Here is a 23,885-nt window from a genome sequence, read left to right as displayed (position 1 = left end):
AAGGATGCCTCCGGGATGCTTCCTTGGAAGGCTGTTTTAGAAATGTCGTGCTAGGAGGAGGCAGACCCAGGACCTGCTGGATATATTACATCTCTCTGGCTTGGGATCAATTTGGTGCTGCTCTGGAAAAACAGGATGGATGGATGGATGGATGGATGGATGGACGGACGGATGGATGGATAGATGGATAGATGGATGGATGTGGAAACACTACTGTAGATTTAACTCAGCGTAACAACAATTTAAAGGAGCATTACACCCCTTTCTGTTTAAAAACACCTGATTGAATTAAGTTAACAAGAAGGCAGATTTAGTTCTTGCTAATGTAGTGGAAAATATTTCAACTAAGTGTCATTTTTGAACCCTTTAAAGTCCCAGAGGTCTCACAATTGAGTGACATTGCCTGTCTAATAAGCCACTTTTAACTCTTGGTTTCCGGTGTTACTCTTAATGTTCCAAGCATCCACAATTCAACTACTTGGGGAAAGCCACCGAGCACTACGGATTGAAACGCAAGCACTATCCTCTTCCTATTTGAGTTTCAAGGCCAAGTCTATATTTTTCATAGAGATCATGTACCAGTCACAGGTCACAGGTTGAAAGCTTATAGAAGGCCAATCTCATCACCGATGGTGCTAATATTACATAACCAATACCCTGAGCAATAAAAATCAGCATAACGATGTCTTGTTGCCTGTTTAAGGGTCTGTTTTTGAAATGCAGCTTTTGATTTCAAGACTTTGTGCGACTCAGCTGATATTAAGTCTGATCTGCCTTGAAAGAGGAGAACGAGTATGAGTAAGTAATAAACAATGTTCTGCTGAGAACAGGAGTTTTAGCACAAAGCAAAGATGCATCCAAGTTATGTGATCGAGGAAAAAGACATTTTTAAAAAATGACATGATGGCAATGTGGACTGTGGTGGCATTTTTCATTACATGGCTACTGAGGCCTGCAGTACTCGACCTTCACTCCCTTAGAAAGTCCTCCTAAGACCCGAACTCTTCCATGGCATGCATTTTTAATTTCTCTTTGATATTTGGGCATATTGGGACCTCATGAATGTAAAAACAAAGAATTGCCAGAATATTTTTTTTTACCTGATTTTTGTTTCTGATAAAAATAAGATCCACATATGAGGACATTCGTTTTAAATTTTGATATGTGTCAGTGACAGTAAAATGTCCTTGTAAGTAGATATCAGGCCCTTGAAGAGAAAAATTAGTGTTTTTATGTCTAGACAACTCAAAATGTGATGTCCACATATGTGGACGCCAGGTCCTAGGAGTTTAATCTACTTCTTAATACTTAATGTGTAGCATAAATACACCAAATACTTATCTGATTTGGTTCCTGACCACATGTTAATGCTGCAAAGATCACCGCCAACAAGTCACTACAAGTCCATTAATTTCCAGTTGAGCTGAGCGACTGAAGCGTGCAAGGTCAGGAGGTTAACAAGCTTGTCAACAGAGAAAAGTTTTGTAGTCTTTGTGCCTCAGCCAGCCAGATTTCCACGCTTTGTTGTTTCTGTCACTTGATTTTAGAAATAATAGTTCTGCCTGTCTGGGTTATACAGTTAATGTTCCCCATTGTGCGTATCCACACAACATTATGGCACTTAGTCTTTTTACAGCTTGCTCATGAAAAGCACTGAAAAAACCCCACTGAACTGTACTAGACCATCAGAGCCTCTCATACCGGCTCCATCTGGTCAGAAAAGAGTAGCCCATCAATCAGGTTGCTGACATTATGGACGTGAGGTAAGGACACAAACTTATCAAAGAGGGGTCCGTGATCAAATACAGAACTATTTGGGGCGCTTGACGTAAAGTGGTCTGGGAGCTCTTCACCTGGAGAGCAGCAAGTGGTACACAATCATTCTCTTCCTCTTTCATTTTCATCTCTCCATCTGTCAGCACGTTCAAGTAGATTTCTATTACTCAACAATGGCCACTGCTCAGTTAGAAACACTCTGCGAGGAAGGGAGGGAGAGAAGGACACGGAGGCAGTCATAGACAGCAACAAATACAAGTGCTTGCTGCTGTAATCCTATCAGGCAGGGCATGTTGGCTTTATGCAGCGTTCGAGAGGTCAACATGAACTGCATGGACATGATGGAGAGAGGGGGGAATGCTTAGAGGAGCTCCTCAGATTCAAATGGTCAACAACAAGTACACTCACTGAGCATCACACATCCATGGACATTGTTTGCTGTGCTAGATGTGGTCGTCCCGTCACGGTTAGCCTTTAAAAAGGAACCTTTCTAAGTCTAAATGTGGACAAATTGTGCAGTGTTTAACTGCTTTTTGGGCTTTTGCAAATACCTGAACATTGTAACCTTTTTAACAGTGTGTTCAGAATATATATGTGAAGGTTCTCAATCATCCAGGTCATTGTAGTCTAAGGAGCTTGGAAAAAAGCATCCAGATGTTTTTCTTTACAAGCTCCTTAGACTGAGTTCAGAATACTTTAATACATAAGGAAACTATGTGTGTTACAGTTGCTCCAATGAGGATGTTAACGCTGTGAGCAGGATTTGAACCTGCGCGGGGAAACCCCATTGGATTTCAAGTCCAACGCCTTAACCTCTCGGCCATCACAGCTGGGCAGCTGACCTACTGAGCACGTTCCTGTTGATTAGAGGTAAAAATGTCAGTGCTGATTAAATTGATGCAAGAGAGAACATTTAGCAGAGATCTAGCTCACAACTAGCCACTATTTTAACTTTACTGACATTAAGCACTGCTCAAAAAATTAAAGGAACACTTTGAAAACATGCAAGATCTTAATAACAAATAAAAACATCTATGTGTACTCATATAGTGTCCCCAGTGTGTTAGTGACGAAAGGATACCACATTGTTAGATGGAAATGAATGAGGGTTGAATTCAAAGACAGCCTGAAAATCACTGTGGAAAATAATCATAATCATGCTGCAGGTTATTTTTCTTGGACAAAAGTCACGTCACAAAGTCTGTTTGTGATTGTTTGGCCAGTTAAATTCACACCAGTGTCCTGCTGAAGGTCATTTTATAGTTCTGGCAGCGCTCATTCACCCATCACCCTGCTTGCACAAAGAAGCAGATGCTGTTCTGGCTGATAGGTTGAGGACCTTCTACAGCCCTGTCCAGCTCTTCTACAGTAACTGTGTTTTGGAATCTCCTCCATCCTCTTAAGACTGTGCTGGAGACACAGAAAGCCTTCTAGTAACGACATATATTGATGTGCCATCCTGGAGGAGTTGGAGTACTGTGCAACCTCTGTAGGGTCCAGATATGGACTCATGGTACCAGTAGTCACACTGACCCTCGCAAATGCAAAACTAGTGAAAGAACTGTTAGAGAAGATGAGGAGGGAAACATATCAGTGTCCTCCACCTGTGAAACCATTCCTGTTTTGGTGCTTGTCCCATTGTTGCCCCTCTAGTGCATCTGTTGTTAATTTCATTAACACCAAAGCAGCTGGAACTGATTAACATCCCCCTCGACTACTTAACTGAGCAGATCAATATCCCTACTTGTCTGCGTACTCCAAGTACAGAGACAAGTATTACTGAATTAGCAAAAAAATATATAAAACACGTTTACATCTATGAGTAGCACGGTGATATTAATAGCTCCAGGGCTGGGTCCACATCTGTTTGCTGTCTGAAGAGTTTCCAGGTGTATCGAGGACAAAGTGATATAACTCTTTTCAAACAAATTTGGACATAAAGGATGTCCTTTCACCAAATGAAATGGACTGCTTTTTAGATAGAGCTTTTCTAGTCTTTCTAACCACTCTAAGCACTTAACACTACAAACCATATTCATACACCAGTTTATTTTATGCACTTAAGCCTAAAGCCAATTGAGAAATGCCAATTAATCTAACATGCATATGTTTAGACTGTGGGAGGAAACCCTCTCAGTCACTAACCTGAACGCTCAAACACAGAACTGCTATATGTCCAAATCTTATGTTGTTTAATCTTCTCATCCCCGCTGATGTCCCCATCAGTGCAGGACTTGTGGGCGTGCCCTCAAATAGCAGTCTGTACCACCGCAGTGACATTAGCGTCTAATGGTGTAACTACATGTGGTAGTTTGTGTTGCTGTATTGTTGAACTCCTGTGGTGAATGCTCACGCATTTGTCACGTCTGATAGAAGCACTGCAGGTTCAAATCCCATGTGGTGGTGTAAAGCTTCCTTCTTGGCTAATGTTAACAGCTGTGGCAACATCAATATAAGCAAGAAAAAACAAAACAGCTCAGAAACCAGCAATAAGCTGACTGCAAAGTGTCACATCACGTTTTTCTTTTCTGTGTCTGAAAAGCTTTTCTCCAAACTGACAGAAACCGTAGAGGTTACAATTTTATTATTAATCCTTTATTTATCCAGGTAAAAGTCTTATTTCCAAGAGAAACCTGGCACCAACAATGCAGTTAATGAGTATGTCAATATTATACTGTATTATTAAGTTGCACTAAAGATATGGTACTGGGATGGCGGCATTAACAAACAGACAGAAGGAGGAGCTAGGGCGGCAGAGGTGAATATGTGAAGGTTTTTATTGGGAGTGACCAGAATGGACAAGATTAGAAATGACTAGATTGGAGGGACAGCTCAGGATGAGTGATCTGGAGATAAAGTTTGAGAGGCAAGGCTGAGATGGTTTCTGGGGGTGGCTGTGGCCCAGAAGGTAGAGCAGGTCATCTACTAATTGGAAAATTGGTGATCCCCTGGCCGCTGCAGTTTGTGTGCCGAAGTATTCTTGGGCAAGAACCCCGAAGGACTCTTAAAGCGTTCATGGGAGTACAAATATGTGTGAATAGTATATAGAAAGCATTTGGAAGTTTAAAAATGTGCTTGAATAAAAGTGTGTAAATGAATGAATGAGACATGTTGCATAAAGTGTTTTTAGTACTCAAGTAGAGTAGGAAAGCACTATATACGCACCACCCCATTTACCATGATGTGGACATGTGCTGAAGAGGGATAGTGGATATATGAGGCAAAGTATGCTGAAGATGGAAGTGCCCAGGGAGGAGGAAAAGAGGAAAACCACAGTGAAGGAGGACATTCGCAGAGTTGGAGTGACAAAGGAGGATGCTGGGGATGAGATGGAGGCAGATGATCCAATGTGGCGACCCCTCAAGGGAGATGGAAAAAAAAAGATACTGCATTTAAGATAAGGAGAATCTCCCGTTGGATGGTCTGTAATCATTTGCACATTAAACATAATGTTGGAAATGTGTCAAACATCTCAGGGGCGTAATTTCCAGGGGGTTTTAGGGGGGTTATGACCCAACCAATAATCCAATAATCAGACCCAACCAATATAAACCCCCCAATAAAATTATGAATTATCTCGCATAAATAGGCTGCTGATTTTCTTTACTCGTTTCAGGTATTCCCAGCAAAACAGTTGCATGTTTAATCATCTGGGAATTTAATCAGATTTATTTAGACAGAGATCAGAATGCACTTGTGCTTCTTTACGCTGAGAGAAAGGGGAAAGGTTGCAAGTGTTTTGTATTATCATGCAGTGGTTTTATTGGCGTCCTTGAGATCACACCGATGTGGTCCAAGAACTAAAACGAGTTTGACACCCCTGATTTAGCAACTTGTGTTTTTAGAAAAAAGGGGGGAAAAGGAAATGGCGTCTCTCAGAATGTCAGTTTTCCTATTTCTTCTGTCTTTTCTCGTCTCTTTGCGTGTCTCCTCCTTTTCTGTGCAGTTTAACGTGTGTTCCAGTGGGAGTACTCGGTTCAGTTTGTGTTTTATAAACAGTCGAGAACGCCCACAGGTCCCATGTGTAGGCGGATCCCTGTGCCCTCACTGTGACTCTGTAGACATCTCTATATCAACACAGTGCAAACAACTCGAGAACACGCACACGCAGACACACACCAGGACGCACGGCTGTCAGCCCCGTTGGAAACTGCGCGTGCACGCTGGCGTACACACGTTATTGCAACGTACTCGCTCGCGCGCACTAACCTGTCAGTCGTCAGGAGGAAAGAACAGTCAGCTGAGACATGCAAGTGTAGGAAAACATTTCATCCTTATTACCCTGTTATTCTCGCTCACGCACACACACGCTCGCTCGCTCTGTATTTCTGTATTTAGGCATTATCATTCTCACCTTTTCTCATATTTCTTTCTCACGAGGGGCCTCCTCCCCCCCTCCCTCACTCCCTCCTCAACTTAATCTCTCTCTCGGTCTCTCTCCCTTTTCTCTTCCTCAGTCTTTTCCCCCCCTCAAGGTGTCTAAGCTGTGAGACATTTAATCGCCGCGGTAACGGTTTCATATCTGGAACAGAAATCAAATAATGCCAGATGATTTACTCCCCCTAGCAACCAGGGAGCACAGCCCTAGCAACCGACCCAGCCAGCAGGCCAGACCTAATCAGGTTGAAAATATTTCAATTATTGTGTTGATTCTTGGAGGTGTGTGTGTATGTGTGTGTGTGTGTGTGTGTGTGAAGGTGGGTCTGCTGTATTTTAATGATGTCATCTGCTGCTGGCCTGAATACGTGAATGTGGAAGGAAAGGCAACTGCGTTGTGTCACAGAAGTGATCGAGTGCTATTAGAAGTGCTGCTGTTATGATGGAGACATTAGAAGGATACAACAACACATGGTCATTCTGGCTTGGATAGTGTAACAGTTGGCATGCTCTGTGTGTGTGTGTGTGTGTGTGTGTGTGTGTGTGTGTGTGTGTGTGTGTGTGTGTGTGTGTGTGTGTGTGTGTGTGTGTGTGTGTGTGTGCATAAGAAAGAGAACACCAGAGTTGGCGAGGCGGAAATGACAGAGGATAGCCAAAGAGTGGGGACAGGATCCAAACTCCAGGGTGCCAAAGGACCAAATCAAGCTTTTTACTCCGCCGCTCTATCAGACACAGTTGCACAACATTCATTTGTGTTGCAGCTTTGGAAAAAAGTGGAATTGTGTGTGTCTGAGTGTGTGTGTGGAGCAGCTGTTTATGCAGTTTGTGTGTCTGTGTGTTTGTTGGAGGTGTGGAAGCGCCTGCACGCAGTGGTGTGGGTGTGGGGGGGCTTTATTGAAGGCTCGCCCAGTCAATCGATAAGTTTGTGTGTGAGTGTGTCTGAGCTACACCAAGACCACATAAAGCCCGGTTTGCACCACATCTCACTTTAATTCAAGCTAATTCAAGTCGGTTGAAAGAAGCTTGATTGTCACAAAAATTTGCCAAATGATTAAATGCTTTGAGTTCTGAATCCAGATGTTTAGGTGCCAAACATTCACAAATCTTTGTCTCTGCTGATTTTCCCATTTTAGCCAGCATCTGTAAGTATTTGGACAATGACACATTTTGTGTAGTTTTGGTTCTCCACGCCACCACAGTGGATTTTAAATCAAGAAAACAAGAGCAGACTTTCAGCTTGAATTTAAGAGTTTTAAGAAAAGTACTCCGTCAGCTGTTTAGTACACTTAAAGTTTTTTGATGCTTCTCTCATAGGTTTAATATGTTTTTGCAGCCTAACGACGGCCTCCCTCTTTTGTATCGACATCTCTCTGGAGCTCACACAGAAAGTGAACAGCTGCCAAATGCAAGCTCGACACTTTGAATCGTCAGATCATTTCCATGTTTAATTTGTCTCAGCATAACCAGGGAAACCCGTCTCACCTGTCGTTTGTCACTCACTTGCCAGATTCCTTTTAACCATCTCACAAAAATGCTAATTCAATACTTTTGTTAAACCCCTCGAATTAAAGCTGAGCTCTGCACTTCGATCAAATCTTGTTTGTATGTTTTAAAATCCACTCTTGTTGGGTACGCAGGCAAAATTATAAAGGTATCTTAAGTTTATGGACAAATATTCTCCATTTTGGCTTTTAGGTTCTTTATTGTTTAAATGATCATCTTTTTGTATTTTCTTAGTATTCTGAGCCTTTAGTTCTTTTTTTCAGTTAGGGCTTGTATTTGAATTTACTGGTTCCTAAGTGTTTCCCTCTGTGTTCTGTCTTCTCCTTGTATTAAGTTTACTTTTGTGTCTGAGTTTCTTGGTTACGATATTCTTACCTACTTCCTGGTTTACTTTGCTAGTTACTTATCTTCTGTCTCTTGTACTCAGTTTTACTTCCTGCCCTGTGACTGTGATGATTGTGGGCACCATGTCTCATTTCCTTAAATAGCCCTTAGTGTGTGAGTATAAATAGTGCTGTCACCCCTCATTATGGTGGCCCTAAGAGGAGAAATGCACTGCAACATAAAGTAATAACCAATAGAAATATTTTACAAAAACACAAGTATTTTTGCAGAGACAATAACAGGACAGAACAGCTGCTGAAGTGACCAAAACCTAAACATGGGAAAGAGTCCACTGATAAAAAAATTCAGATAATATGTGCTATAATCTCACAACTCTGTAGATACATGTTAGCTATTAGCCATTTACTGTAAACATGTAACTTCTGCAACACGCCACTGTATCTTTATCCTCTGTTATGCCACCTGTTCACCCTAGTTATTTGTCCTTGTGTCACAACTACTGCTGGATTTATGTTATTTTATTTACTTAATAACTGGAAGTAAAAATCTTATTCCAAACTTATCACATATGGACACCTACAAACAAAATAAACAAACAAAATTTAACCATCTTTAAAAAAACTAAAAAACAAAAACTAGCCGAGTGGTTCTTGGAGCCTAAACGTAAGGCATGAGCTTCCAATCGGCAACAAAGGCTCTGCCTACAGCTACAACATGTCAGTGTGGGTTCTCTGTGGAGCACTAATGGAGTATCAATGCAGTACAATGCTTGGATCTGGAACTGTGTGCAGTCCTCCAAAAGGCCATCAGCATGTGACCAAACAGCAACGACACAATGGACAGACCGGTTGCTGATGGGGTGAAAAGTTTTCCTGAACACGAAAGTGAACCTCAAAAGACAAATTTAACAAGAGGAGAAATAAACCCAAGCAACAGTTCTACTACCATACAAAGAAGGTCTTTATAAATTATGACTTCTGTATAAATGAAGAAGCCTACATATTCCACATATTTTTGTAGCAACTGCTACTGCTGCTTTTTTAAAGGAAGTCTTTGAATGAGGATGTGCTGAATGCAGTAGCAGCAGAGGACGCCTTCTTTTTCTGTATTGATTTATCAAATTGTTTTCTATTTAATTCCTGTCTGATACTGTGATAATGCCACAAATAAAGAGGGTGAAGCACAGAGCAGAGAAGGTTAAAAAAAACCCTGCTTTAATCTAATCTGCTCTTTCAATCCCTTTTATTCTCTTATTGTAATTATGTGTGACAATTGGCCTTTAGGGACGAGACAAGTCTCCTTTAGTGACATTTGCTGTTTGGAAGGTGGCAGGGGAGGGTGACAGAGCAGAAAGACAGACATACAAACCACCGGGAAATCTCGGCAGGGAGAGAGAAAACGAAGTGTGTTTGAATGACATGCAGAAATGGATGTAAAAATGGGCTTTTGAGAGATTATGAATTTACATATCTTAATAGAGAAATGCATGGTGTGGCTTCTCACCCCCAAAAAGGGAAGAAGCTGAAAAGCTCATCTTTGTCGAATGTGTTTCACCCGTGTGTATTTGTGACAAATTTAGGGTGGTGCAACATGGACCCATGGCAGTTCTGTGTTTTAATGATCACTCTACTCTTCGGTTGTTATCCATGTTCAGAACTGTTTGGATGATTTCGCACTAAATGTCATTTTTCTTTCTAGCCTTTCTGAAGAGCTTTTCACTCAGAATTTGCAGCGGCTCACGGTGGAGGTGGGAGGGGAGGTTGCAGTTCAGCTCCGACCCAGCTTGTTTTTGCCCAAACTGAAGAGTTTTGTTCTGAAATATTCACAATTAATATTTAAAAGGTGACACACATTGTGGATTTCGAAAATATCACAATGCTTTTAGAGAGACCCGTGAGCACCTGGTTCCAGACCTCTCAACTGCCGCCTCCGCGTTTCAAATTTTGGAAGTGATTCAGAAAAGTTTGCCTTTGCTCCAGGCTGCGTCCCAGATTAGAGAAAGAATGAGCAGAACTTTAGCTTACAACTTTTTGGCAATATTACCGTGCTGTCACAAAGTCACCGAAGTTTAGATTAATTTTGTTCCAGATTTCTAGTTTGCACATCAATCTGTCACGTTACCATGGTTACACAAAAAACAGGGGTTAAAGTGTAGAGTGAAGGAATGTTAACTACAAGAGAATGTCTGTTAAGAAGTCTAGTCAATGATGACTTATTCTTTGACAAAATATTGTAGGTACGTTTTACTGTACAATCTAGGTAAAATGTCCCAAAACACTGGGAGTGTGTGTTGCTTTAAAACCAGTATATACCTTCAGTATTGATGGTGCCTTTTGAGATGTGGAAGCCGACAATTCCAGTGGCACTAATGCAACCATCAGAGACATGCAGGCTTTTGAACTGAGTCCTGATGACGTCCCCTTTCTCTTTATTTCAGAGAACAAAACATCCATTATCATTATAAAATAATAATAATTTATTTGTCTGATCAGAGAAGAGTGTTCCTTTGCCTCAGTCTTTTAAAATTTCTGGATCATCTTTATATATTTCTTATTTCCACAATAGTAGTTTAAACTTGCATTTGTGGATGGCACACTGAACTGTTCAGTTTCTGGAAGTGTTCCTGAGTGGATGCAATGGCTTCCATGATCCATGTTCCATCATACCTGGTTTTAATGCAATGCCCCCAAAGGACCTGAAAATCACAGACATCCGGTACTGATTTTCAGCTGATGAACATTATTCTGAAATTGTTCCACAGTTTGCAGATATATAGCTTCTGAGAAACTTTCTCTGTGATAGACATTTTCTTTTATACCCAGTCGTGTAAATGACCTGTTGCCAATTAACCAAATTAGTTATAAACTGTTCCTCCAGCTGTTTCTTTCAAGTACCACTTACTTTTCCAGCCTTTTGTTACCCTCATCCCAGCTTTTTAAGATGCGTTGCTGCCATCAAACTCAAAAGGATCGAATTTCTTTCGTGAAACAGTAAAATGCGTCAGTTTAAATGTTTTCTGCATTTATAAAGGAATAGATCTTTAAATCTTGCATGTAAAATATTACCACATTCTAGCAGTTCATTTTATTATTTATAGAAATTTGACAGTCATGTGACGGCTTTGACTAGGTGTTTTTTGTTTTCTTTGGAGGTGGCACTGTAGCCCAGCCTCTCTCCTGACATTTATGGTTTTGCCAGTTTTGTCTTGGTCTTTAAAATCTACTGAATCCCACTGTCATGTCACGTGAGCACGAAAGAAATGTCAGGTCTGGAAATCCAAACGCTCAAAACGTCTTTTCTCTTGTATATCTCACAGTTTTTATTTACAATTCCAAATCAAAAAAATTCCCTCACAAAATGATTTTGGCTCCTGTCTCTGCGGTTCAAAACAAATAAAACACAGAAAGTCAAACGTTTAATCCTATTCCTATTTTATTTTTCTTAAACTCATAATTCACTCTGAAAATAACTGCAGAACATCTAAAGATCGCATTTTTGTATCATCTAAAGCGACTGTTACGAGGTAATTTGACATCAGAGTGACCAACCTGAATTCTCTTTACCTGAAACATTAGCATGGATAAGATCAGTGCACTTTTAACAACTTCATAAAATTCATTTTATTCTTCCACTCCTCTTTACTCTATTAATTTGGAAAATACCACAATGAGGAGAGAAAATATGGCACCAAGAGCTGCAGGAAAAAGAGAAAAAAAAAGAGAAAAAAAAGCGATAAAGGGCAGTGAAGAGCCAGAGTTGAATGTCAGGAGGTTTTGGATGGATAATGGAGAAGTCAAAAGGAGAATAAAGTGTTGATGAGAAGAACAGAAAAAGACAGAGGAAAGACTCTTCTGCCAATCAGTACTATAATCACACTTTTCCAATTTCCTCTTTATGTTACAAAGACTACCACCCAGCTATAGGTAAGACTGCCTCAGTATTTAAGTGTGTGTGTGTGAGACAGAGAGTGAGAGTGTGTGTCAGTGTGAAGGGCAGCTAGGCGTAAAATTGAGTCCAGATTCATTAGGTTCTGTGAGCTGAGCTGCAGTTGGTTTAAGTGATACATTTCCTCTGGAAGTGGAGGTGTGGAGGTGTGTGGGTGGACGGGTGTGCGGCGGTGGGGTCAGTTATACGTCATGGGTCTCTCTCTCTTTCTGTCTCACACCTGTGCACAGACACACATAAACAGACCTGCGTATCCGCACACACAGACAGTTTAGAGGCCTTTATTCTATTTTCTCCCTCCTCTGTCTCAGCAGTGAGTGACACTGTAAATCTGAGCCAATTTCCTCCTCTAATCATCATTAAAAAGCGCAAATTACTCCACTCTCCATTAAACACTCCCACATGCCTGCTGCTATTACGAGCGGTGCAGCCTTTTCCATACGTGCCAGACTGAGGCCAGCCTTCTGCGTAGCTTCGTTCTAACCTCGCTTTATTCATGAGATAAGCACACCAGCATATGTCAAACAGAAAACATGCTGTACTGTGTTTTACCAAAACAGCAGGACTGAACATTTCAATCTCCCATCCATGCAAGCAAAATAATTTTGGAATAAAGATTGTTGTGCTTCTTCTAATGCAAAATAGTCCCTTGGCGCAGATGCAGAATGGGTACAATATTATAGAAGAAGATGAGAAAAGTTGTCCTAACAACTAGAGGCACATTCGTCTGAGGTGATGCTGTGGAGAAGCTAATCTCAAGACCTAACGTACCACACAATAGACCCTGATTCATCACAGGGCAAAATTTAAAGCAACGTGGAGCTTTGCAGTTCACGAGTGAGTCTTCTGAGTCATATGCACACTCAAAGCTGAAAACAAACAACAAACAAAACTTTGACTTCATGAATAGTTGCATGTACAAGCTGTTAAAGGGTGATATAAACAACTCTTAATTTAACTTGCACTTACTGACCATTTCAGTAGGTACACATATTCAACCGTTTGTGAATGCACATTGGCACATTGTTTCAAAAAATGTAAGTCTGCTGAAATTCAAATTGAGCATCTGAAAGGCTGCTTAGATCATCTGAGCATTTCTACTGGAATTTTCCTATATAACTATTTCTAAGATATAATGTAGTTGTCACGGTCTGCGAGGGCAGACCGCGAGGAGGGTGTTTGGAGGACACAGGTGCGGACACAGACGAAGGAGGCAAAAATGTTTACTGAACTTAAAGTGAGCCTTTATTAGGGCTGGTAAACAGTAAAGCAAAAAGAACCAAACATAAATTATGGTAATGACCTAAACAAAGGGCCTAAACTGGGAAACAACTAAAGACTAAGAAAAACTAAGACTCTGATTTAGACTGTAACTAAGAGCTATGCACACGACAAGAAAAAGCAAAGGACAGTCTTCTGGACTGGTACATGAAAGGCTATGAGAACATGACAGGAGCAGATTACTATGAACATGACCAGAACAGAGACTGAAAAACTATGACGTGTAGCTAGAATGACAGGAATGTTAACAGACGACACGACACTGACACAAAGACACACTGGGCTTAAATACACTGAGGAAGTCATCAAGGAATTAGAGAAGGGGAACACAGCTGGGAGGAATAAGACCTAATGAGACAGGGGGAACAAAGCTAGAAACACTGACATAAGACAGGAACATGAACCTTCAGAGTAAAACAGGAAACAAGACACCACCAAACAAAGACGCAGACACGACACTGAGAGACAGACTAGACACTGAACTAAACCTGCAATAAACATGAGAACAAAACCTACGAACTAATCCCTAGACAAGAATAACTGAAACATAGAGTCATAATCATCATTAACATCATAATAAGAAAAGAATCCAAAATGCAAAAACACACCAAAACATAACTCAAAACACTGGGTCAAACTGACCCAGAACCGTGACAGTAGTGGCATTTTGTCAGGCATGCAAGGAGTGCTTGTTTAGTAAAATCTAAAAATAGACATCAGTAGTTTCATTCTACATGTACAATGACAACAAAGCACTATTCTATTCAATAAAAATGCACCAATCTCTTTCTCTTTAATCTCACATAGCCTTCTATCATAAAGCGTATTACCTGCTTGCATTAGTTAACTAAATTATTGCCATCTTGTGGACATAGTTGGCAACTGTCTCTGGAAGCAGGATTAACTCTGCTTGACTCAACTCTCATTGGAAATCCTAGTAGATCTCAATTTCATGGACAGGTGTTTGTCTGCCTTGAGCTTGTTAATCTGAGAGGTCAGTAGCCTCTTTCTAGTTGTTTGTGCATGCACATTTTCTTTGGCAGGAAATTGATGGGAGACTAGCATGCTAGAAGAGCTGCAGCTGGCTCAGGTTTGAAAACTCTGAGCTCAGTTACCAGGAACCAGAGTTATTTTGCTCTAACGTGTTATGTACATTAGTCAAAGTTTTTATTCCTTCACATTAATGAGGAGAGAAAGAAAGCCTTGATAATGGTGAGGGGAGGTCGTCGCTTACAATGTGTGGATTAATAAAACATGCAAGTTGAACTCATACAGGCTGCACTGGCACTTTTAGATTAGTATCTCTGAGAAATCACTTGGTTAAATGAACATACAAAGATCAACCAGTTGTTTTGCTAATGCACTGCCTTCACTTTGTTTTAATATACTTTTTTTTAAATCAAGGTTTAGGCCTGTTTTTATGAGAACATTAAATGCTGTTTATTTAGAGCTCTGTGGTCCTTACTGAACAGCTACACTACAAACACACGATATGATGCATGGCTGTAGTATAACAGTTACACTGGTTAAAAATTAAACATCAACTGCAAATTCTCCTGCAGCAGCCAGAAATTTGGTGAGAACAGACAACCGTTGGTGTGATTATTCAGAAGTAGAAGAAATATAAAATGACCATCAGTTCCCCTCAGTCTGAGCGCCGTGCAAGAGCTTGCCCGAGAAAGGTGATGATCTTTGTACAGTCCCCAAGAATAACATTGTAACATACTGCGCCTTAATGGATTGAATGGACTAAAATCTTACAGCACCTGCAAAATCCCCCTGTTCAAGAACACACATGTATAGGCCTGTCTGAAGTTTGCCAGTGAACATCTAAACAATTCAGAGAACCTTTGGTACCCACTGAGTCTGCAGTGTTTTGAAAAAGAAAAATGGGACAATGGATGCGCCCATGTACCATGAAATCTTGGACAAGAACCTTCTTCCCTCAGCCAGAAGACTGAAGTAGGGTGGATGTGTCTTCCAGCATGACAATGACCCAAAACATCCCACCAAGGCAACAAAGGGGTGGCTAGAGATTAAACACATTAAGGTCATGGAGTGGCGTAGTTAGCCTCCAGACCTGAATCCTAAAGAAAATCTGTGGGAAAAGCTGAAGCTTCCTGAAATTGACAGGATTTAGGCAGTTTACATAAAGAGTGGGCCAAAATCCCTCCTGAAATGCGAGCTACAAGACCCATCTTCCCGCTGTGCTTGCCAAAAAGTGTTTCTCCATTAGGTACCAAGTCATGTTTTACTTGAGGATCAAATACTTACATTCTAATATATATACTAATACCTTCACTCAATGACACACAAATCAATTCATTAACTGTTTTGTTGAAATTCTTTGTTCAATTAAAATTAATGTACTGTAGAAATTGGAGACTGTTCATTTGTTTGTTAGTGAGCAAACAAATTTAGCAGGGAATCAAATAATTAATTTCTTCAGCTTTTCTGTGATTGTAAAGAAGAACAAAAGAAAGCAAAAAGAACGTCTCTATGAATGGGCAAGGTGTTTTGGTTCTTGGAAATGAGCAGTTGTATGTTGGCTTTGTCAAGGTAAACTTTCATACAACCATATGTACGAGTGTAACCTCCAAAGACACGTCAACAAGAAAGAATCACTACTGCTGCTAACAGACAAATTCAGGAAATTAACCTGATGCTTCTGTACAAAACAAAAAATATTTCACACTTTATTTTTTGAGTGTATATTTGGCCCTGTAATTATCATTTGTGTTTCCAAAAGCTTGTTTTCACTTGACGTGTCAAAAGGTCAAGGAGGAATTTAACAAGCAAGCCCTCACATGCTCTCAGCAGCAGTCACAACAAGATTATTGAAGTTTTGCTTAAAACCTCTAACATTTAACAGACCATGCAATCTAATTTGCCCCAGTGATATATCAGACTGATCTTCCAGTGGTTGACTGGCAATGCGTTACCTGCAGGGATCACATGGCAAAGTGTGCAAATTTTTCCCTTAATGAGAAAAATGTGTTGAAGAAATTTGCACTGTTTTAGATCACTTTTTCTTTTAGAAGATAAACACATGTTTTTTGTGCTATCTTGCAAATATGAAAACATGCTGAAAATAACTTGGATAATATTTGATCCCAAGCAGAGCACTACTGAGACTTCACTTCTGCAAATAATTTCTTCAACTCCAGGAAGTGCCCGTATCTCACTGGCATAGTTTTAGGGATAGCCTGCAGTTGAGGATGATGGGATTTCGTTATTGAATATTGTATGTATGACAGTCTCATTTCTTGCCTGTGGCCTGAGTACAGCGCTTGCAATATTCTCGCCCACAAAATTCATTTTAGTCTGACGTTTTAGGCCCAAATATAGCTTCTGTATTTTATTGGTGATCCTAGACTGAAATATTAACGTGCTAAAGGGTGCGCTGTTTTTGGACCATTAATAGAGGAAAAGGCGGCCCAGTGTAGGCGGTCTCTGTTTATATAAACCACAACTGTGTTATAATCAACTCCTCTCTCCTGATTCTGAACTGTGGGCTGTGGGCTCACTGTGCCACGGCCAAATGGCTTCTTTGGTCATGCTCTTCTGCTATGGGGGGGATTCAGTTTTGAGTTAGCCGGTGGCTGCAGACCTGTGCAGAATAACTTGCATATCGTTCTCTGAATGATTCAGTGTTTATTAAAAGCAGCAGGGAAAAGGAATCAAAATAAAAGACTTCATTTTTTTGCAAGTGCATACTGGTTAACAACTGTGCACTCTGTGTGCTTTTCCTTCTTTATGTGCAGGGCTAAATGAGTGAATCTATAGCCCTCTTAAAAAACAGATGACTCTGACATGTGCCATATTGAAGACTGAGGTGTTAAAGACACACCTCCACTCACCCCCTGACACATTAACTCCTCTCGGAGAGCCATAAAGGAGCATTTAACCCTTAATGGAGAGAACCCTGGTGAGCAGAGTCCAGCTGTCCCGTCATTAGCCCGTGTTTGTTTTCACAGTTTGTTTGTTTGTTTATTGCCGTGTTTTTGCACCTGCAGCACAGCCGTGCAGGGTCGTGAGAAAGGCTCACGGTGTCAGGAGAGTACACGGTCACGATGATGTGAAACAGGAGACTTTAGAGTCACCACTGACTAGATAACCTAGCATTTCAATCAGCGTCTTCTTGATTTTGCAATCTATGATGTGGAAAGGCCGCCACGGATCTCCGTATATTGGTTTCTGCGTTGTTGTGTTATAACAGTAAAAAAAAAAAGAAATAAAACATATTAAATCAACACAATATCATGGGAAAAACACAGCTCGGAAATGTGAAACAATACACTAAAGAAGGAATTTAGTTAAATAGAAAAAACAAGCACAAAAAAGTCAAGAGCTCAGTAATATGAATGAGGTTAAATGAAATGAATCGAATGGACGCGTTGTGGCGTGAAGGTCCAGTTGTTTTTGTTGTCGCTTCTTGAGGCAGCGGATGTTCAACAGATGTTAGATGTTAGTACGCCGGGTGGTCAGGATCTATTAATTATCCACTGAACACAGTCACAGTCATTCTGAGGACCTCTGCACCAGCTGATGGAGGGATCCAAATGGTGCATTGAGTCAAACTGGTTTCAAACAGCAACAAATCCCCTCAGTAAGTAATACTCAGGCAAAAGAAATCTTCCTTCCCAGTACCAAGTTTAAGATTACACCACTTCACAACTAGTGAAATCCTGTTGTGTTTTCTCATACTGGTTGGATTAAAGTCTCTGTTCGCCTAACCCACGTGATCTGGGAACTGAGTATGTTCACGTCTCACGACAACGCCGCATCGCTTCATGAAGTCAGTCAAATTGTACTCGCTGTGTTCTCTCATGTCTTCATCAGATCCACACTCGTCCATATTATTGTCCAAACACATCACATACCCGATGGTGAAAAGTGTGAGAGAAGAGCTACACAGCAACTTCAACTTTATGTCAAAAAAACGGAAAAAACAAGATGAACGACATAGTGACCGCTCTACATGAATTACGGGAGATTATACATTTGAGTGTAGTTATTTTACAAGCAGTGTTACTGTATGTGCTTTAATTATTCCCGTTCTCCGAGTTAAACAACCTCACAAGAGACAGAGAGGTCTGTCTTTTGAGACTTACAAAACAAACTTGATGCTTTAGTCAGTATGACCCTGGATCAGTGTCAGATTCCTGTAGACTCTGTAGGAGGAGTTGACCCCTGCTGGCCATTTCAAACAATGCAAAGTTTAAGGCACTTCTGCACTGGTTTCACTTTTCAGACCTGGAAGCTATGGTTATCTAAGATTCTCTCTCATCTCTCCATTGGGCACGATGCCTGTTCGGGCGTAATCCTGGCCATAGCTAACTGTGACATAAGTTATGAATAAAACTGTAGAAGAGCTTTATAAAGTCCATAACCTACTGCGAAGCTGTACTTATATTAACAATATTGCACAGCCACTAACATCAACATGCAAACTTCTCATTAGCACATGTATGCTCTGTGTGTGGATTTAATACTTTGCATGCGTTCTAAGACTGTTAAATTGATAACATTTGATAGTTGATACAATACAGGACACAGCTGAGACTGACAGTGAAGGTACGTGGTCACAAACCCAAATACCTAATGTAATGTCAAAGGATCCCACTATCCCAAGGGAAACATGAATCTACAAACTTCATAGTAACCCATCCAATCATTACTAGTTAGATATTTAGCCTTCAGACAAAAATCAGAGGAAATCATATATATTATGTTAGTCCTTCCTGAAGCGATTAAGATGTTTCTAAGACTACACAGGATATCCACATTGCTCGCCTATCGTTTTTGTGTTGACAGTATGATTATTAGCTCATTTTTACCGCCCTGGTTTGCACTCGCTCACTTCAAAACTGAGAAAATCTTAATTTGAGATCGTCCCACGTTGGGTTGCTTGTTGTTATCTCACCCGTCATCACTTGAAGCTTCTGAGATTCGCTGACTTTCGGTGGTCTCATAAATCACTTCTAAAGTGGATGTCCCTTTAAGGCATTGACCACCATTAAATTGCTGTTGACCAGTTTGTTAGCATGTGTAATACTAACCGTGTGGTGGCTTGCCTGCATTTAGGTTTTCTTGCACTGAAGTAAGAAGCGCTTAACTTTGTCAAATCCAAGAGGCAAAAGAACAAATAAACACTGCAGTGTGTATCCCTCCAGGTTGCAGGTCACGATGGTGCTTTGAGGGTCTCCCATTAAGAAACAGTACGTTCAGTGTGTGTGTGTGCGTGCATGTGTTTGTGCAACACAGGGAGGTTAGGTTAGAGAGAAGATTAAGAAGTTCTAATCTCTTCTAGGTTGGTGGCAAGGCACAGTGTGTGTGTTTGTGTGTGTGTGTGCATTGATAACAGCTACTACTGGATAAGGAGAAGCTCGTCCCTCTGGTATGTCTTGATGGGCTACGTGCATGTGTGAGTACTATAGCTAGGATCTGAAGCGCAGAACCGCAGGCTGACGGCGTGACAGAGAAGCAACATGACACGACAATAACGCGACGGGCAAAGGATGACTTGTTTCTCCCCCCTCCTCCCCAGCTCGCTCCCCGTCCTTACTCCTTACTCCCCTCCTCCCCCTGTAATCACTCCCCTCTGTATCCTCCGTATATAATTTAGTAGCAATTCTGCTCTTCTATTCCCTCTGTCGCCCCTCCTCATGGAGAGACACAATGAGATATGACATTTCATTTGAGTTTCCCACCCGCCCGGCACCCTCGCTCCAAGAAATAAATAAATATTTCATTAGCAGCCTGAGCGAGAGAGGAAATAAAGATGCGCATGCACGTGCGCAACGCGGGACAACACAAACACGCGGGCGGACAAAAAAAAAAACGGGGGAGGAAGAAAAGCAATATAAACGCATTTGCACATTCATGCTCACATACAGGCCTCGGTCATTACACAAGCGGCACCTCGACACCCCACTTGCACACACGTACGCACAAGCACATGGCTTTTGGTTCGTGGAGGACCAGTGCAAACATGCTTTATGTGGACTGCGATAATGCAATCTCTGGCTTGAAATAGACAAGATAGATAAGTAATGAAGATAATGTATCTCCCTCTGTACCTCCTATCATCCCGCCTCTCTCGTTAGACTTCTTTATCATCTCCCTCCCTCGCCCGCGTTCTCTCTCAATCTCTCTCAGGTCTTACCTAGAGACTCTTGGCTTTATTGTCTTAATTAAAACAGAGCCTGTTTAATTATTTTAATCCACACTACTGCACAACAGGGACTCCTGAGGAGAGGGAGTGCTGCAGAGAAGAAGGAGGTGGTGGAAAAAAGGAGGGGAGGGGGTAGCCCTGACATTTCAAATTAAGCTCTTCAAGTTCAAAAGCAAGAGTTCTTATCGCTTTTCCTCTCATTCATTTTCCCATTTCTGCCCTCCTCTCCCTCCATCTCTCCATGAGTCTGGCCTGTTCTTACTGATCTCCTCGTCCACCACCTCCGCTCTCCATCCTCCATCCTCCTTCCCTCTCTCTCTCTCCGTTGCCTTCCTCGTTCCTTTCGTCCTCCTCCTCCTCTTCACTACCTTTGAGAGATTAGCAGTTTGAAGAACAGCCTTGTTGAGAACCGTTTTCAAGTCCAGGACTTCAAACGAATCTGTGATTATTACAATACTGCGTGGAGTCACGTGTGCATCTTAAAAAAAACGCTTTTCTTATCTTAATACACACCCACACGCATGCAGATACCCTCACATACCAAAACCATAATTCACACTCGAGGGTGCAATCACACCGAGTGTGTTTTAAGTGGTTTATTTGAGCTCTAGAAGGTTTATGTGCCTACTTTGGTTTGCTTGGGTAAGTGAGAACAATACTGCGTGAGACCTGGGTCAAAACATGACAGCACTGTGGTCACAGTCATGTAAGCACATTTAAAGGGACACTTCACCTCAGAGTGAAATCTGTTTTTTCTGGCCAGTAAAACTGTTTAGGTGTGACTCGCCCAGTTTGCCGTTATCAGCAGTAGTAGATGTCGACCTTCCAAACCCAGTCACGGCATGGCTGCCTCTCCCTGAGCTCGGCTCTGCTGGAGGTTTTTTCATGTTAAAAGGGAGTTTTTCCTTCCCACTGTCACCCAGAGATTGCTCATGTGAGGGGTCGTTTGGTTGTTGGTGTTTCTTTGTAGTATTGTAGAGCATTATGGAATTTATGGAATAAAAGGAACTTAAGAAATAATTCATGTGAAAAACCAAATGAACTTCAACTATCACATTTGATTTGCTGTGTAAGTAATGAAGTCGCTAACCTCATTCTGAACAACACCTCATGATACCTCATCTGCAGCTACAACATGCTCTTCATTTTCTTATTTACATGTTTTATCGGCTGTTTGCTTTGTATGGAAAGCAAAGAAAGACTTTACCTTGCTTCTTCGTTTTGCCGTCCCAATCAGAAGCCTTTCTTGAGGCTGAAGATTTTGATGTTCAACTGATCAATATCCACATAACAGTTTCCTATCAAGTGGAAAAGATGTTTCACTGAGTGAAATCATTAGTCACCTGATTTATTTCATTATTAGAGTTATGTCATTATGATTGAAGGACACTGACTGGCTAAATTTAGTTGCACCTCAACATTGACTACAATTTTGTACTGAATTGTTATGTATGCTGGATATTTAAGATAAATATAAATAAGTAGCCATTACCTAGTTATTAGACAACTTATTAATTATAGCTAACAACTTGCAATTAGCTATATAATAAATTAGCTATATATTAAAAAAGCTAATAACCTCAGAGTAAAGCGTTGCATTATTATTAATCTCTGAATCTCTTCCACAGCCTGCCTCCCTCCCCTCACCCATAAGGCTGCCCCTGCCTGAGCCTGGTTCTGCCAGAGGTTTCTTCCTGTTAAAAGGGAGTTTTCTTTCCCACTTTTGCCATGCGGTCACCTGATTCTTGGGGTTTTCTCTCCATTGTTGTAGGACCTTTACCTTGCAATAATATGTTTCTTAAGGAAACTGTTGTTGTGATTTGTTGATATATAAAAAAGACTGAAAAACTCAACTAAATTACATGCAAAGTCTGCAAGGTGGCCACGTACATCTTTTAAATACAGTCTATGGTTTCACTGAGGCTTGGTTAGATTCATGTTAACAATCTCTCTTTGCTAGTAATTACAGGGGAATGCATTAGAACATTTCATCCTTATTTCAGGAAAGTAGTTTCTGGCAGGGAACTAGCTGCTTCATTCATGCTTCACCCTCACTATTCATCAGCTGTCTGCCTACCAGCTGGCTGGTCGTACAGCGGGGATTTTACTGTATAAGCATTAACTGTTATGACACAGTCATGCCAACTCCATTTGCTGCCACAGCTCAAAGCTGCTGCTCTCGCTGATTTCTAGTAATGTTCCCGTGTGTGTTTATACAAGACTGAATGTCTTCTGCCATTTACCATAATTCTGTGATGTAACAATCTGTCTCAGACTGAACTGTGGCTGTTATTCTGGGAATTTCCAATCAATTTGATAACTCAAATGTCAGTTAGACGATGTCCCAGGCAGTATGGTGAGCACATACTTTTTTTCCTTTTGGCTCTGCCCCAATAAAGAGGGTTTTTTTTCCACAGTATTACCTAATGTCTCGGAGAAACTGAGGATGTCCACCCACAGATATACAAACAAGCTTCATTATACTAAGCCGACTTTGTCAGTCTCCATCAGAGAGTGTGGGAGACAGTCTGAAGAGTTTTGTTCCCCGTGGACTGCAGAAAAGAGGGAGATGGAGAGGGTTGGGGGGGTGGAGCGGTGATGAAAACCAGCGACAAATAGGAAATGGCAAGGATGGAGGGGCAAGTGCAACGGAGAGGGTACATTACATAATTTGTGTTCCCTCTTCTGTCTTTCTCCCTATTCGCTGTCTGATTAGTGTGACCTTGGTGCAGCCGCAGCTCACCTGCTCCTGTTGAACTCTGGGTAATGAAGCCAGCGTTTACAAATTGAGAAATAAACACCTGGCTCCCTGGGAATGGTAATAAGCTCTCTCTCTTGCTCTCTATCTTTATCTCTGCTCCATGCCCATTCACATTTCTGTCCTCCTCCCTTTATCCTCCTCCTTTATCTCGCTCTCTCACTTACATTTCTCCCTCCTTTTCTCTTCCATTTCCTCTCCGCCTTCCTCCTCCTCCTCCCTCTCTCTATCTGATTCAGCAAGGAGTCTAAACTACCCAGATTTCCAGTTTACCTTCTGATTAAGGAGTGAGTTGAGCGTTTCTATTCCCTCTGTCTCCCTCCTCCGTTCCATCCCTCATTCATGTGCTGCCACGGTAACTAGCCTATTATCTGACAGTTCCACTCCACTGACCTGCCCAATAACAGCTTTCACATCCCTATAAATGCCCTGGAGAGAGCAGGAGAGAGAGGAAGACACAAGAAGGGGGAAAAGGTTGTGTGTGTGTGTGTGTGTGTGTGTGTGTGTGTGTGTGTGCGTGCGTGCGTGCGTGTGTGCGTGCGTGCGTGCGTGCATGCGTGCGTGCGTGTGTGTGCATCAACGTATAAACCCTGGAGATTGCTCCGTGTTATAAACATTTACACCGGGCTAACAGATCATCTCCGAGATCCGGGATTGGTCCAACTCCCCCCGCCCGCCCCCCCGGCGAATTGAAAGCCCAAGATTAGCGAGATGATAGCTTTT

General features: G+C 41.4%; 1 non-coding gene across 1 annotated transcript; it reads right to left on the bottom strand.

Annotated features, from left to right (window-relative positions):
• Positions 1 to 2,524: 2,524 nt before the first annotated feature.
• Positions 2,525 to 2,606, bottom strand: trnas-uga (transfer RNA serine (anticodon UGA)). Its single transcript has one exon. It is a non-coding gene; the product is annotated as a tRNA-Ser (tRNA).
• Positions 2,607 to 23,885: the final 21,279 nt, after the last annotated feature.

The sequence above is a fragment of the Neolamprologus multifasciatus genome, chromosome 6 (assembly GCF_963576455.1).
Source record: "Neolamprologus multifasciatus chromosome 6, fNeoMul1.2, whole genome shotgun sequence".
Lineage (NCBI taxonomy): Eukaryota > Metazoa > Chordata > Actinopteri > Cichliformes > Cichlidae > Neolamprologus > Neolamprologus multifasciatus.
The sequence above is the reverse complement of the archived record's forward strand: the minus strand, read 5'-3'. Positions and strand labels throughout refer to the sequence as shown.